Source organism: Camelus bactrianus, chromosome 2, assembly GCF_048773025.1.
Source record: "Camelus bactrianus isolate YW-2024 breed Bactrian camel chromosome 2, ASM4877302v1, whole genome shotgun sequence".
Taxonomy (NCBI): domain Eukaryota; kingdom Metazoa; phylum Chordata; class Mammalia; order Artiodactyla; family Camelidae; genus Camelus; species Camelus bactrianus.
This window is the reverse complement of record NC_133540.1, coordinates 104369469-104384533: the sequence shown is the minus strand read 5'-3', so window position 1 is coordinate 104384533 and position 15065 is coordinate 104369469. Positions and strand designations below refer to the sequence as shown.

At 35.0% G+C, this 15065-nt stretch overlaps 1 long non-coding RNA gene across 2 annotated transcripts; it reads left to right on the top strand.

The window, feature by feature from the left end:
- The first annotated feature begins 1430 nt into the window (after positions 1-1430).
- On the top strand, positions 1431-12052 carry LOC141574230 (uncharacterized). Of its 2 annotated transcripts, none has more exons than XR_012501084.1 (7): positions 1431-1571; positions 2447-2543; positions 4017-4077; positions 4365-4597; positions 7163-7222; positions 7981-8082; positions 10211-12052. It is a non-coding gene; the product is annotated as an uncharacterized LOC141574230 (long non-coding RNA). The 2 variants fall into 2 exon arrangements; XR_012501085.1 differs by having other exon boundaries at positions 1434-1575.
- The last annotated feature ends 3013 nt before the right edge of the window (positions 12053-15065 follow it).

Here is a 15065-nt window from a genome sequence, read left to right as displayed (position 1 = left end):
AAAGTAAATTTTAAAATAAAAAGCCAGCAACAATAAAGAATGGCATAAAAATAATATGCTAGTAATGTGAGTTTCAGAAATGCTGTTATATGTGACACTAATTCTCATACTGATGTGATAAAACTATCTAGAAAACTCCTAAATTTTATTTAAATATGCGTTTTTATATCCTTCAGTTGAGCCCAGTACAAAAATTTGAAAGTGCAAAAATATTTGTTGAATTATTTAATGACTTTGGATAATCATTAACATAAATATTGCCATTTTTAAATCTAACAAATGGTTTTATTTACACCTTACAACTTTGCTGCTGATGGTCATGATGGTTGGTTAGTTGGTTGGTTGATGTTATGCTTTGAATGAGGTCTTGCTGGAATTGTTTTTGACCCTCAAGAACTGAATTGATCTTCTCAGTATAACAAAATATCAACAGATCATGTTTTGCATAGTTAAAATTATTATTTGCTTGTCTTTCCTCTTTACCCGCTATCCAAGTTAACCCTACTCCTGAAGCAGCAGAGTTTGTATTTAATGAAAGGCTTTTAGATTAATTTCTATGTTTATTTGTAAAAATAGTGTGTTATTTTCATCTATATTTTTAAAAGCATATAAATGGCATGGTGCTGTAAATTATGTTCTATTTCTTAATGTTTCCATTTAACATTGTTTTGGTATCTAGTATATGTTCCTTTATGCAAAACTAGGTTTATTCTTCTGATTAATATTCTATGATATGCATAACTACATGTCATTTACCCATTCATATATGATAAACATGTGGGTTGCCTCCAACTTCTTATTCATACAGTACTATGGTAAATTGCCTCATAAATGTCTCCTTTATATTTGAAGGCAAGATCCCTGGATATATATGTCCCAATTGAGTAGGTACCTCCTCAGTTTTACTAAAATACTTGCAGTTTGCTCTCTAAAATACACTTCACTAAATTAGACTCTCAAACATAAAGTACAAGATTCCCAAATCCTGCCATCTTTAACAGTCATGAGTTATCCAATTTTCTCATTTTTGCCAAATGTATAAAATGCCATCCACAGGTTTTTTTTTACATTTTTATTATTGATTAATGTAAGAATATTTTCAGTATTCTGAAACAGAAAAATGATGCTAGATTAAGAAAACTAAAGGATATGAATAAAGTAAATGAAATTTTCTATAAATTTTGATAAATAATATGTCATTCATTAGTTGTGACAAAGAACTCATACTAATATAAGATGTTAACAATAGGGAAAATTGTCTGCAGGGTATATATAAAATCTCTGTACTATCGTTGCAACTTTCTGATAAATATAAAACCATTCTAAAATTAAAAGTTTTATTTTTTTAATGTTGCAAATATTTTCTCCTAGTCTGTCAGCTATTAATTTTGTCTCTGGTGACTTCACTAAACAGAAATCCAGACATGATGTTTGCTTCAACCAATGTGATAGTAATAGAGGTGAAGAGAAGTGGACAGCTTTGGGAAGTATTTCAGACAATGGTGAATTAGAAGTCAGAAGAAAACAAGGCATTGGGAATGAGTTCTGAACTTCGTTACTTCAGGAACTGAGTGGGTAATTTCTGGAAGCTTCATGGTCTTTAGTATGATTGTAAATATTGTAAAAATATGTCCTATTTTCTATTTCTATTTCGCTTGCTGTTGCAAATAAATGCTATTGATTTTTGCATATTTATCTTGCTGTCTTAATAGTTCTAATAGTTTGTCTGCTAATTGTCTGGTTGTTGTTTTTGTTTTTTTGGTTTTTTTTTTGACCAATGATCAATTAATTAGAAATACTGAACATTTGTCTTCTTCCTTTTAATTCACAAACATGCCTTTTCCCCCCTTTGTATTTAATCAGACAGAACTTCATAGCATATGAGAGTTTTGCCTAATTCCTAATAGTAAAAGGAAGCTTCTGAAATTTCTTCATTAAATATAACATTTGGTATTGGTTTGCATTTGTCCACTTGTTCTGCTTTATATTGCAATTGGGGATAGGTGTCAGTAGTAGTAAGGAAAGATAGATTTTATCTGATTAAGGAAATTTCCTTTTATTCCTACTTTTAAAAGAACTTTTTAAGAAAACCTCCAATGAATTTTGAACATTTCCCAAGTTTTTTCTGTGTACATTGAGATGATCATAGAATGTTTACCCTCCATCCATTAATGTGATGAATTATGTTTTTACATGCTCTGATGTTAACTGTCCTTGCATTCCTGAGATAAGTCATCTTTGATTCATGGTGTGTTTTTTTAAATATGCTGCTGAATTTTGTTGGCTAATTAATATTTAGAAAAATTTAATCTGTGCTCAAGAGAGAAATTGGCTCACATATTCATTTTCCCATAGTGTCTTCATCTAGTTTTGATACTCTGCTGGATATTTTTTCATTTACCCTTCTGGATTTATTCTCTATTCTTCTCTCTGCTCTGTATCACAGAATGTGACTGAATGGATTCCATCAGTGGGGTCTTGCCCTCTGGATTCTGGTACCATTGTCCATAACCTCCTTCTGGCAGGAGACGCAAGGGCAGGATGTGAGTGAAGTCTGGGTATTTACTCTCCCAATTCTCTTTCTGTTAGATTGCAGTTCAATGCATCTAACCTTCTACCAAAGGTCCCAGCTCCACCTGGATTTTGTAAATTATTCTCTCAAATTACCCTTTAAGGTCAAAAAGTGACATTGGCTTCTTTTATTGTAAGTCTGAGTATAAAACTATTCTCTATTGGTTTTCTGAAAGTCAACCCAAACAGCTGTAGAGTCCCTTCATTAAAATCTCTACCATTCCCCAGTATGAGTGTGCCAACCGCTTCCTGCTGGGACCCTGACTGATACAGATATCAAAGTTACACTCACATCCAAATATAAGTTGCATGTCTTTTCTTTTCTAGTAGAAGAAATAAATTGTGTAAAATAGACACATATTCCTTTGAAATGTAGTAGAATTCACCTATAAAACCATCATTTTAGGGGCAAGGATTTAGTAGTAGTTATTAATCTGTACAAATTTTCGGCTTAAGTGCCAATTTTTGAGTATTATATTGTCCAAAATATCTATTAACTTGAGATTTCAAATTATTAACATTTAGCACTTCATAATATCCTTGTATAACTTTTAGATATCTTCCACACTGCAGCTATTTTTCTTTTTGTTTAATTACAAATTAAAGTGGAATGTATGTTGCTTTGGGGAATATAAAATGATGCAGCGACTGTGGAAAATGGTTTGGTGGTTCCTCAATAAGTTAAACATGCAATTACCATATAACCCAGCAATTCCACGACTGGATAGAACTGAAAACAGGTGTGCAAGCAAAAACTCATAGGAGAGTATTTACAAGAGCACTATTCACAATAGTTGAAATGTGGAAGCAACCCAAATGTCCATCAACTGATGAATGGATAAACAAATTATGGTATATCTATACACCAAAATATTTTCCCCCACAAAAAGGAATGAAGTACTGATACCTGTTACAATATGGATGAGCCTTGAAACATCACGCTAAGTGAAAGAAACCCGTCATGAGAGGCCACAGATGCGTTCATTACATGAAATGTGGAGACTAGGCAACTCCATAGGGAGAAAAAAGAAATTAATGATTGCCAAAAGCTGAGAGGAGAGGGGGAATGAAGAGTAACTATTTAAAGGATATGAGGCTTCCTTTTGAGGTGATGAAAATGATTTGGAATTAGATAGTGGTGATGGTTGTGTAACATCGTGAATGTACAAAATGTTACTCCTAGTGAATGTTACATTAGATGCATTTTACCACAATAAAAAAATTAAAATTAAATTAAACAAATAAAAATAAAAATATATGTGTTTATCTGGCTCTATTCCACCTACTCTTTAAAAACTCCTGACCCTTTCCTAAAATGCTTACCAAATTATTATTCAGAGTTCCTGGGGTGGAGAAATGAGAGAAGGATAGCAGACTCTTAAGTAAATCCTACTGATTAATCCTCCTTAGCAATTTCCTAGCGTTACCATTTTCTTCTCTTTCAGTACCGACTGGCTGTGATAATGTCTCCTATAGCAACTAATGGCAAAAGCAGCTTAATCACAGGTATGCACTGAAGGTGCTTAACTCGAATGCTGAGGTCACTGATGTCCACTCCCAGGCTCAGAGACTGCCCTTTTTGGCTGCTCTTTTTGTTGTTGCTTATTAATTTATGTATAATCCACCTCATTTCAAAAAATGGCTTGAGTTAATGAATGCCTAAGTCAAGAACACCAATGCCTGTGCCCATCATTGCCAAAACTTCCTAATAGAAATGTGGTTGATGCTTCACAGAGCAATTTCAGACAGATTTTGATAAAATACCTACTAATTTTCATTTGTTCTTTTATTAGAGACTGCCAACCTAGGACTCAGACCTGAAGCTTTCAAATGTCTGAGTGTTAGAAATATCCAGCTGTCCCTCCTGCTGGTACTGGGTAGACTTTCATTCAAGAGCTATCATCATATGATCCGCTGTCACTGGCAAGAATGATGCCAGATCACATCTCGGGATTTTGCTCCAAACCTGTCCTACATGGAGAACCTTTCTACCCCACTACTCTCCCTGCAATACCTCAGAATACTGGTAAGTTACAAAGGAAAGTGGTCGTGTTCAGAAGAAACCTTGTATCATGTGTGCACATGCATGGACAATCTAATTGAGATTTCTCCTGAATCAAGGCTGGGACAAAACATCCTTCTGTGATAGTGCCTTTGAAGCAAACAAACAAACAAACAAGAATTCCAGGGTCTATTAATCTTTGGGTTTGAATCTAGAGAAATACAACATTAAAGGTCTTATTTAGGAAGGAGAAATGTGGCTTTTCTTAGGGTAAATGAAAGTTCTATGAAGATAAAATGGGAAAAGAGACTTGAATTTTTTTAGAAATGATCATTGCTCAGAGAAATTCTCTGAGTTAAGTAATATCCAACGTGACACCATATTATAAACATCAGTGATACAAGCAGGACCCTATGGGGCCTTTCCGAACAGACCCACCCCCACCATGTCCTCCACCTGCCTCTTGTCTGTAGAAAACCTTTAGCCTCCTAGGTCTTCCCTGAGTTCCAGAGAGTAAACTTAATCAGAAAATTTAGAAAATGCTTAAAGAAAAAAACAGTCAAGCAAGACATAATAATAATAGTTTAGCCATTAAACAAAGTCAAGGACCTTTAGCTCCTCCTCAAGGACTATAGATAATATTCTGAGCCATATCCTTTGAGCTGTTTTGCAGATACTAAAACCCTCACAAAGTTGAAGAGGCAATGTAGACTCCAGACTAGTTGGAACCAGAAGGTTGATGATGCTGACCCCTGATTACCTCACCACCAACCAGTCAGAAGAATGTCCATGAGCTGATCACACACCTCACAACGCCCCCCCCACCCCCACCCCCCTCACCACCCCCGTCTTTAAAAACCTTTCCCTGAAAGCCTTCGGGGACTTCAGGGAGTTCAGGCCTTTTAAGCACTCGCTACCTGGACTCCTTGCTTGGTGCCCTGGGGTAAATGCTGCTCTTTCCTTCACCGCAGCCCGATGTCAACAGATTGGCTTTACTGAGCATGGACAAGTGGACCCAAGTTTGGTTTGGTAACAATGCCACCAAAATGAGTTACATTTAAATCCCTAATAATTTAAGAGGGATCCATTTGAATATGGATTTTTTAAAAACTCTTCTATCTACCAAGAATCTATGTGTAATCTATATATTATACATGACTAGGTGCCTAATAAAAGTATTTTCAATGAATGAATAAAGAGCTAATATTGAAGATAATTAACTTTATAAAAAATTCCTTCAGAATTGGGAACATTCATTTGCTAATTTTCTATAATAAAATTTTATTTGTTAGATCTCCAAAACATGAGTAATATATTTCTTATACTATCATGTCATTTATGAAGAATATGAGAATATCATCCTGTAATAATGAACCAGATGATCCATGAGGACAAAATGGAATTATTTATTCAAGGCTACTAAATTTTTTTGACAGAAGGAAGCTTCATTTGGTATTCTAGAAAATAACTTTATTAGAGGATTGAAGATTCAGAAAAAGGTGATAAAAAGCATTGTTAAAAAGAAATCTCTAATGGAGTTCTCATAAAACAAATTAAATTGGAAATTATTGACATTAAAATAAAGGAATGTAAGCTCAATAACGGGAGGATGAGAAAAATATCTAGGCAGAATTAGAGGGTTATTCATATGATACAAAAAAGTATGCTGCAGCCATAGCTGTAACCTAGAATTAAAAGCAGAATAACTAACATATGCGTAATAAGAGAGAGAAATCACTGATGGGCTGGAAGGAAAAATGAAAGTCTCTAGTGATATGTGGATACAAAAATCAATAATTAGAAAGAATCTGACAAACTGATCATTGTAATAATCGTAATATTAATTCCTTCAGCAATCCTTTTTTGAAAACCTGTTGAGTGGTGAGAATGCCAAACTGAAGAGATGAATTTGTCAGCTCTATGAGCTGACATTATAGAGATAGAGAAGGTGATGTATGAGAAAAGTAATGTAATGCGACTTGATAAGTGCTTTTCTAGAGGGATGAATAAAGTGTTCTAACAGCATGAAAGAAGAGAACTGTTGGTTCTCTACAGAGCTGCCAAGTTCCTCTCTGAGAGGTGGGTGAGCGGGATAGTCATGAGCTACTGACAGGCGAAGTGCTGCTGCTTCGCAGGTGACGGGAGGTGACTGTAGGTAAGAATGTTGCTAACACAAGAGAGAAAGGGAGTGAAACAAATGCCAAGTATTTTAAAGCCAGAGCCTCACCATTGTTACTCATGGTTAAGACAGCTGGCAAAGAAAGGACATGCATATGAACAAGATCACTTTGCTTCTCTGTGATTTTATCCCTATAATCTCCTATATCATGACATACAAAGACTTTTTGCAGTCTTGACATACACTGTTACACTTGCTTTTCCTCCTCTGCTCTGGCTTAATTATAAAGTTGATTAGTCCATTTTTTCTAATGCCTCACTAATTACCTCCTTCCAACTTCCACCACAGGATGTGTGTGTGTGTGTGTGTATGTGTGTGTGTGTGTGTGTGTGTTGCTTGGTTGGTTGTTTTCTGATCACGGAATTAACAAAGCAACAAAGCTTGAAGTAGGAAAATCTGTCTTTTTGTAGGTCACCTTGAAGGCCCCTTTCACCTGCTGAAGTGTCCCTTCTTGGCTCCAGCATCTCCAGGTATAAAATCTTATTAACAGTTCAGATACAAAGCACTCCCCCTCCCAAGTTTTATTTGCATTCTAAAGGACGTTAGACCAAAATTTTTCTATAATGATATGATTTTAGCGTCTAGATCAGATAACAGAGAAAAGTACTTGGGGGCGAAGAGGGCTAGTCTTCTACATATATTCCACACTGTACCATGTTTCTCCCCTGTGTAACACAAACTTTGAATATAAAGCCTCTTAATGGAATTTTGAAGTAAAAAAAGAAGATTGTGGAATGAAAGCAATCAGAAGGGCACAGGAACTTTTAAGTCATTCCAAAATTATTGCACAAAAAGAGCCACATATTCTGAAGATACAGAGGGCTAGTCCAGCATTGCTGAACAGCTGTTATTTTACAGTCTCATTGTTTTGTTCCGGTGGTGTTTGTTTCATAGAATTATGAGCTGCATAGAACTTCCATAAATGATGATTCAAGATGTACAGAGCAGTGCTCTTATTTGGAAGTTTTAACAAAGGGTATTAATGAATGACCAGCCTTTGTTCCACAATGGTAAAGAGAGTCAGCTCTGAAGACAGCCTGATTCAGATATCACACAATTACCCAGTAGCAGGATGGCAATCGTACCTTAATGCCTCATGTGTAGCTTGACCTGGGGAAAAATAAAACTAGATGACTGATGTCAACTACTAAGTCTTCAATAAAGGTGATTCTTCTTGAAGGGCAGTACAGTTGATTCTCATTATTCATGACAGTTTTGTTCTATACAGTTGCTGTGAACAGTGAATTAACCAATACTGAACCATTGTTCCTGGAAGAAACACAGGGTTAAGTTCCTGGGAGCCTCTTGTCACATTTTTGTCCTATAACTGGTCAGTATGTAATCGTGTTTTATGTGTGCTCTGTTTATGGACACTTTATTTCATATATATGGTTCATTCATTAACATTGAGCCCTCAGACAACAGCCCTATAACTCACGCCTGAAAGATGCTTACCTAACACACGTATTTTCTCCATAAAGCTATTTCAGCCTTCTTGCCTTTTGGAACACTAGACAGCACTTCAGCACTTCTGCTTGAGCGCCATTTTAAACAGAGAAATCACCAACAAAAATTACAAAAATGCAAAAAATATGGCACTAAATAGACCACGACAAGAATACTTGCTTGCAATAGGAAAGCTCAAACAAGATGACAGGGTGTAGCCTTGTTGGACCTCAGCTGGGAAGGGGCGTGTCTAGAGACTCCAATTTTTTGCTGCTCTGCATATGTCTGTGAATCACCACATCGGTACAGTAAGTATTGATTTGGGAGTTAGAAATAAATTTTAGCAAGTAGGTGAATTCGGAATACAGAATCCAGGAATATTGAAGATCAACTGTATAATGTTGTAGTCATCTGTCATCAGCCTGGCTTAACTACTTATCACCTGTGTAGTTTTGGGCAAGTCTCAGTTTCCTCACCTGTGAAATAAAAATAATAACAGCTCCAACCTCCTGTATACGTGAGGAGAGTTAAATGAGAAACTGAACGTAAAGTATTTACTTGGCACGTGAAAAATGATCAAAAATACAAATTACTAATTCAGGGAACACTACATAAGGTAATAAGAATTAACTTTAATATAAATGGAATTTTCTTACTAATACTTCTCAAAATGCTGGGGAAAAAGATTTGACTGAATAATGTACTTTTTTCCTCTTAATTTGTGGTGTATAAGCAGAACCAATTTTAATGACAGATATAAAGGGTGTTATATGCTAATACAAAAATCATTTTGGTGAAGTAGTATAAATCAATAGCATCATTTTAGGGATCTTAACTAAAGTATGCAGATGCTAAGTTTTAAATGGGACCTGGTGCTAGAATTTCAATTAATGCAAATGGAAAGAAAGTTGAACCGTAGGTACTAATTTTATTTGCCCGGAAAGATGAGCTCATGTCCCTAAGGATCTGATCTCAATGCTGAAAGATAAATGCACAGAAACATAGTCACATGACCTAAGATTTCATCTCTTTTGATATGTTGTAAATAGTTTCTATTATAAATAAACACTAGCTTTTGCTGGAAATCTTAATGAGGTATTTCCACACTTTACCATCCATCAGTGCAATGTTTGTGATAACAAAAATAAAAAAGTGAAAAACTACTTTGTTAGCTATTAACCCAAGAACTCCTGCTCAAAAACAGTGTCCACTTAACTTACTGAAAAGATACCTGAATTACGTCTCTCTGTATTTCAATTATGTATATTCAATACTAAAAATTTCACCAGATAGTGCAAAACAGAATAATGAATGATGAAAATTTATGAAATCAGAAAGAATGCAAATGAATGAAAGACGTTTGTTTTGTTTTTTCATGTGGTATTTTGGGATTGTAGACTGCTGGGTAGAAGTGAAGGGACAAACATTTCAGATTAAAATAACTCATTCAATTAAAAATGTTAACAAAATGAGTCAGAAAAAAAATGTACTACATAGGTGTGGTTCTTAACCATTTTTGGATTGCTTCCAAAATCTGCAAAAAAAAAAAAAAAAAAAAAAACTAAGCTAAAGTAAAGAACTTTCTCCCCAGAGAAGTTCACGATATGTATACACATTTTTTAAATATACACATGCATTTTCTTTACAGTTAGTTTGTTTAAGGATGTACTCACAAGAGGTTCAAGTACCCCAAGTTAACAATCTTCTCCAAAAAACTAGAGGAAAGTCAATTTTAATTGTATACAACTGATTTTCACAGATGAGGCTTTTGAAAATATTTGTATATAGTTAAATACATATATTTTTTAAATGATAACTTAAACAATTTTTATGGAAGTAAAAATGCATGTTTCTATTTTGGTAGATTTTTGTAGCTTCATTCCCCCAACACTCTCCCATAAATATTAACTGAAAATGCTGTTTAGAAAAACAAAGCAACTTTACCTCTTTTCAGCCTTTTTTGTACTGATAGAATCTTTAGGATTTTTATTAAATCTATATAAACCCTTCAGGGACTTGTCCAGTGGAAAGTCTGTGCAGCCCATTGACTTCAATAAAGAAGGCAAAGATGGTGAACGGTGAAGCAAAACAACTCTAAAAGCAAGAACTAGGAATGCATCGTTCCATTCTGTGATGTCTGATGGGTACTATCTGAAGAAATGATTCACTTCTCCCATGAGCCCATGGCCTGAAGCAAAGTAGTGTCATCCTTCGGATCAACAAGTGTCCTATATTGCCATAATCTCTATTCTTGCATATTTCACATTTCATTATGTGCCATAGACATATCATGAGAATTCATCTCAGTCACATTACAGAAACATTCAAAGACTGGAAGCAATTCATTTTTCAAAGATCCATTGGTCACATCTCTTGACTTTAATAGAAATACACAATTGTGGCTGATAATGCTATCTAACACACTATGATCCAGTGTTTCAATCCGACACCCTTTGGTGCCTATCTCTGGCATCGTCCAGAAGCTGCATCCAATGCCAAGCCTGGTCATGCAAAGAATGTAAATTTAAAGAGCCATTTTCATTTATAACAAACAGATCCAGCTGGGAACACAGCTGTTAAATGGGCAGGCAAGCAAAATTTCCTGCTACCTGGAAGGGTTTAATTATAAAACCACCTCGACAAGCTTTCAAAAGCCATAAATGAACTGGCCCACCCTCAGTATGTGTTTAACTTAAAAAGAGAAAAAAAAGTGAAATTATCGAATCGCATATTGCAGAAGTAATCAGAAGTATTTTATAAAAATCCTAAAATCTATGTATGTCTAAATTGACTCTGCCTTTGATTCTTCACATTGTTTCCTGGCTTCTTTATATTCAGGCTTAAAATCTAAAGTTTGGAATAATCCAGACAAAAAGAAATGTGAATTATAGCATTTTTGTACATCTATCCCCTCAGTGTCCTTCACTAAAGAAACAAGAAAAGACCAGAAAGTAAGTACCAAGTACAGTGTATGAAAACAAAGTGTAGAAATTTGAATATAACACCTAAGGTACTCAATAGTCAAGGGAGATAAATGTATTTACATATAAAGTGTCTGTGGCATTCCCTAACATTTTAGCAAGTTATGACATAAAATTTCATTGTCACTGTGGTGTGTTGTTGATGGTTGTCCTCTTTTTAAATTGACCTTGGAAAATAAAGTGATTTTTTTACATGATTTGAGCCAACATCTTAGCTGCTCAGTACCTATTCATTGTACATCAGAGACCTCCCAATACAACAATCTGGGACCCCAAAGACTGCATAGAGGTCCTAAGGGAGGAAGAACTGCATAGAATTGTTATTCCCTCCAGCCATTATCTCCTTTTGCTTATTAATTTTCTGAAACACACCCAGTATTCCTGAGATGGATGTATAATACAAGTTAAGTATCTATCCAGTAGTTACTATTTAATAGATGATAAAATTCTAAAGGGTTCCACACCTTGCTCTCTGTGTGTAGTGTCAGTACATCACAGTAAACAAGTAGATGTTTCATAGACTGCTGAGATTTAACTTTGGATTCATTTCACTGATGATTTATCCCATCCTAGGTCATCCATAAAGATTCATCTATCCCATAACTAAACCCTGGAAGCAATTATGATGACTGAAGTTGATAAGTCATAGTTTTTACAGCATAAATTGAATCTGAAGTTTTAATTTATTTTACTATTTTGCTTGTCTAACACTATGCCTTTTTGCATGGAAAAAAGATTTCATACTATCACTAAAATCTGTAAGATGTTTTTAATGGAAATGTGCTTTATGTAATATTGGGTCTGAATTTTATCTAACAAATATCTGAGAAAATCAGGCAAATAAAAAATAAGAGAAATCAAACTTGTACAACCTTTCCTGCAGTTTTACAGCATTTTGTCATGTCATCCTTAATTCTTTACTTTTTTACATTTCAGTATTTATATCTAGACTTGGCACCTTTCCAAAGGCCATATCCTGTGATTAAATAACCCTTTCTGCTTTATAGTGGTGATTAATGTTTAAATACCTCCTCCAACAAAGTAATGTTAATACGTTAGTAGAACATGTATTTCCAAAAGATTCTAAAAGTTTGAGCACAAGTGTGGTGTTCTTCAAAGGAACTTCTTCAAGGAAGTAATGAAGGAGTAAGAGAAGGAAAATGGGGAGAAGGTGATAATGTTAGTAATGGTTAGATCTTATGAAGTACTTATTAAGTGTCTGGCACTATTCTAAGCAGTAGTATATTCATTTTCTCATGCAATCATTATAACAATTTTATGAAATATGATTTTCCAGATAAGGAAATTGGCAGGCACGAAAATTGAATGTACCTATTCAATTTACCAACTAAAGTTGCTATTTAGGCTATGTTTCTCACATTATTTGTCCTGGGGTTTTTTGTAATAGGGTTTGATGTCAGCTCAGGAAGAAGAGACTCTAAAACAGGAGTGGCTAACCTCAGAATTTTCTGATGGATTCATGTTTGGGCTCAGTGCATTAATGAACCCAGCAGTATGCTGTTCTAAGTAGAGTGAACGCACATATGGAATTTTCTCACAGTTGTATCCATAGCTTTTACAAGATACACACATACACACACACACACACACACACACACACACACACACACACACACATCCCAGAATAACACCATTAACAAAAACCAAACGTTTAAGAACCAATGTTCTAAGGAGTGACATCAATGAAAATGGTGGAGTGAAGATGTCTGAAACCTTCCCCTTCCAAAAGTTCTGGAAAAAGTTATCAGAATAAATTCATGGACGTTAACTAAATATTTGCAAAAGCCCAGAGAATTGAGAGAATTTAGTGGGGGAAAACAGCTGAATATCAATAAGAACAATGAGATTTGAGTATTTTCACCTACTTTAGCCCCATTCCTTCCCACCACTCCCTAGCTTTGCAGCAGCCTTAAAAATAACATCCAGCATTCCCAGTACCAAATTGAGCAAAACAGTTTTGGAATTTTTCAAGGCCTTATTCCTAGAGGATTCATTATTTGCCCCAATTAGTGGTTCCCTAGAAGACCCCACTTGAAAAAGACTTGCCTTTAATGACCTCAGTTGAACTTGCCCTGTGCTAAAAGCTTCTTCCCAGAGACCATGTGTTGAATATTTTAACTACTGTCTGAAGCAACAGATGACAATTGGAGCAAATGATATACTTACCAAAAAGTTTACAAGGAAAAGTTGAGAAATGAGATACCCACAGGGCCTTTAAAAAGCTCCAACATATTCCTGGGAATTTAGAACGCCACATTCAAGTGTAGAGCTACGTGCATGCGTAGGAAAGACCTGATAAGTCCTTAAGCTCTCACCTCTGATCTTGGCTCTGCAAGCAAGAAATGAGGGCTAAGGCAGAGTTGTAAACTAATTGACTTGAGTGTAGAAGGCGGGTCCCAATGCACACACAGAACCATCAGAAGAAAAATGGGAGATTTATTGGTTCCGGACACTTAAAGAAATCCCTGTCCCATCATCAGCTGACCCAAACTAATTAGAGACTTCAGTGACAACATACAACAAAGATATAGAACTTACAGAATTAGTTCAGAAAAGTCAATAAACAAACAACAACCAACAAAGAAAGTAGCAACAACAAATCCTGGGGAAGGGGAGAGTCTCATTTCAGAGCTTCCAAATTACATTATTTTAAATGCTCAGTTGTCAACATAAAATCAGAAAACATGTGAAGAAATAAGAAAGCATGGCTCATACACAGGGGTGAAGAAAAAAAAAAAAAGAAAACCTCCATAGGACAGTTCAGGACTTGAAGTTAGTAGTAAAAAAGCTTTCAATCAGCTATTTCAAATATATTCAAAGACCTAAAGGAAGCTGTAGCTAAAAAGAACCATTATAGTATACTGTATATATGTATTTACATGCAATATAATGTGTATGTGCAGTTGAGCTGTAACAACTCTACCTAATAAAACTGAAAAATGAGGAAAAAATAAAAGGAACCATTATAACTAAGGGGAACTATTATAATTATATCTCATTCTAAGACTTAATAAATAGAATATAAGTAAAGAGATAGTAATTATAAGAAGTGACCAAATAGAAACTCGGAAGTTGAAAAGTACAATAACTCAAATGAAGATTTTACTACAGAGGATAAACAGCAAATTCAACTATATAAAAAAAGAAGCAGCAGACTTAAACTTATGATCAATTGCTATTATTTCATCTGGGAACAGAAAGATGAAACAGTGGAAAAAGAAAAATGAATAGATCTTCAGAGACCTGTGGGGCACTATCAAGTGTACCAACATACAAATAATGGGAGTTCCAGAGGGAGTGGAGAGAGAGAAAGGATCAGGAAAAAATTTGAAGAAATAATGGCTAAAGCCTTCTCAAACTAAGTTTAAAAATTAATCTATTGAAAGAAAACAAAGTTGGGGGACTGATGCTACCCAACTTCAAGACTTAGTATTAAGCTACGGTAATCAAGACTGCATGGTATTGACAAAAGAATAGACAAGTATCAATAGAACAGAATAGAGAGCCCAGAAATAGACACACATATAGTCAACTGATCTTTGACAAAAGAGCAAAGTTAATACAATGGAGTAAAGATAGTCTTTTCAGCAAATTCTGGAACAACTGAACATCCACATGCAAAGAAAGGAATTAGATGCAAAAAGCGTATCATTCACCAAAATTAACTCAAACTAGATCACAGACCTAAATGTAAAAATGTAAAACTATAAAAGTCCTAGACAATAACATAAGACACATAACCTAGATAACCTTGGTATGTGATGGCTGCTAACAGGTGCAGGGTTTCTTACTGGGATGATGAACATGTTCTGGAATTAGATAGCGGTACTGCCTCCCTACTAAAAACCACTAAATTGTCATTTTA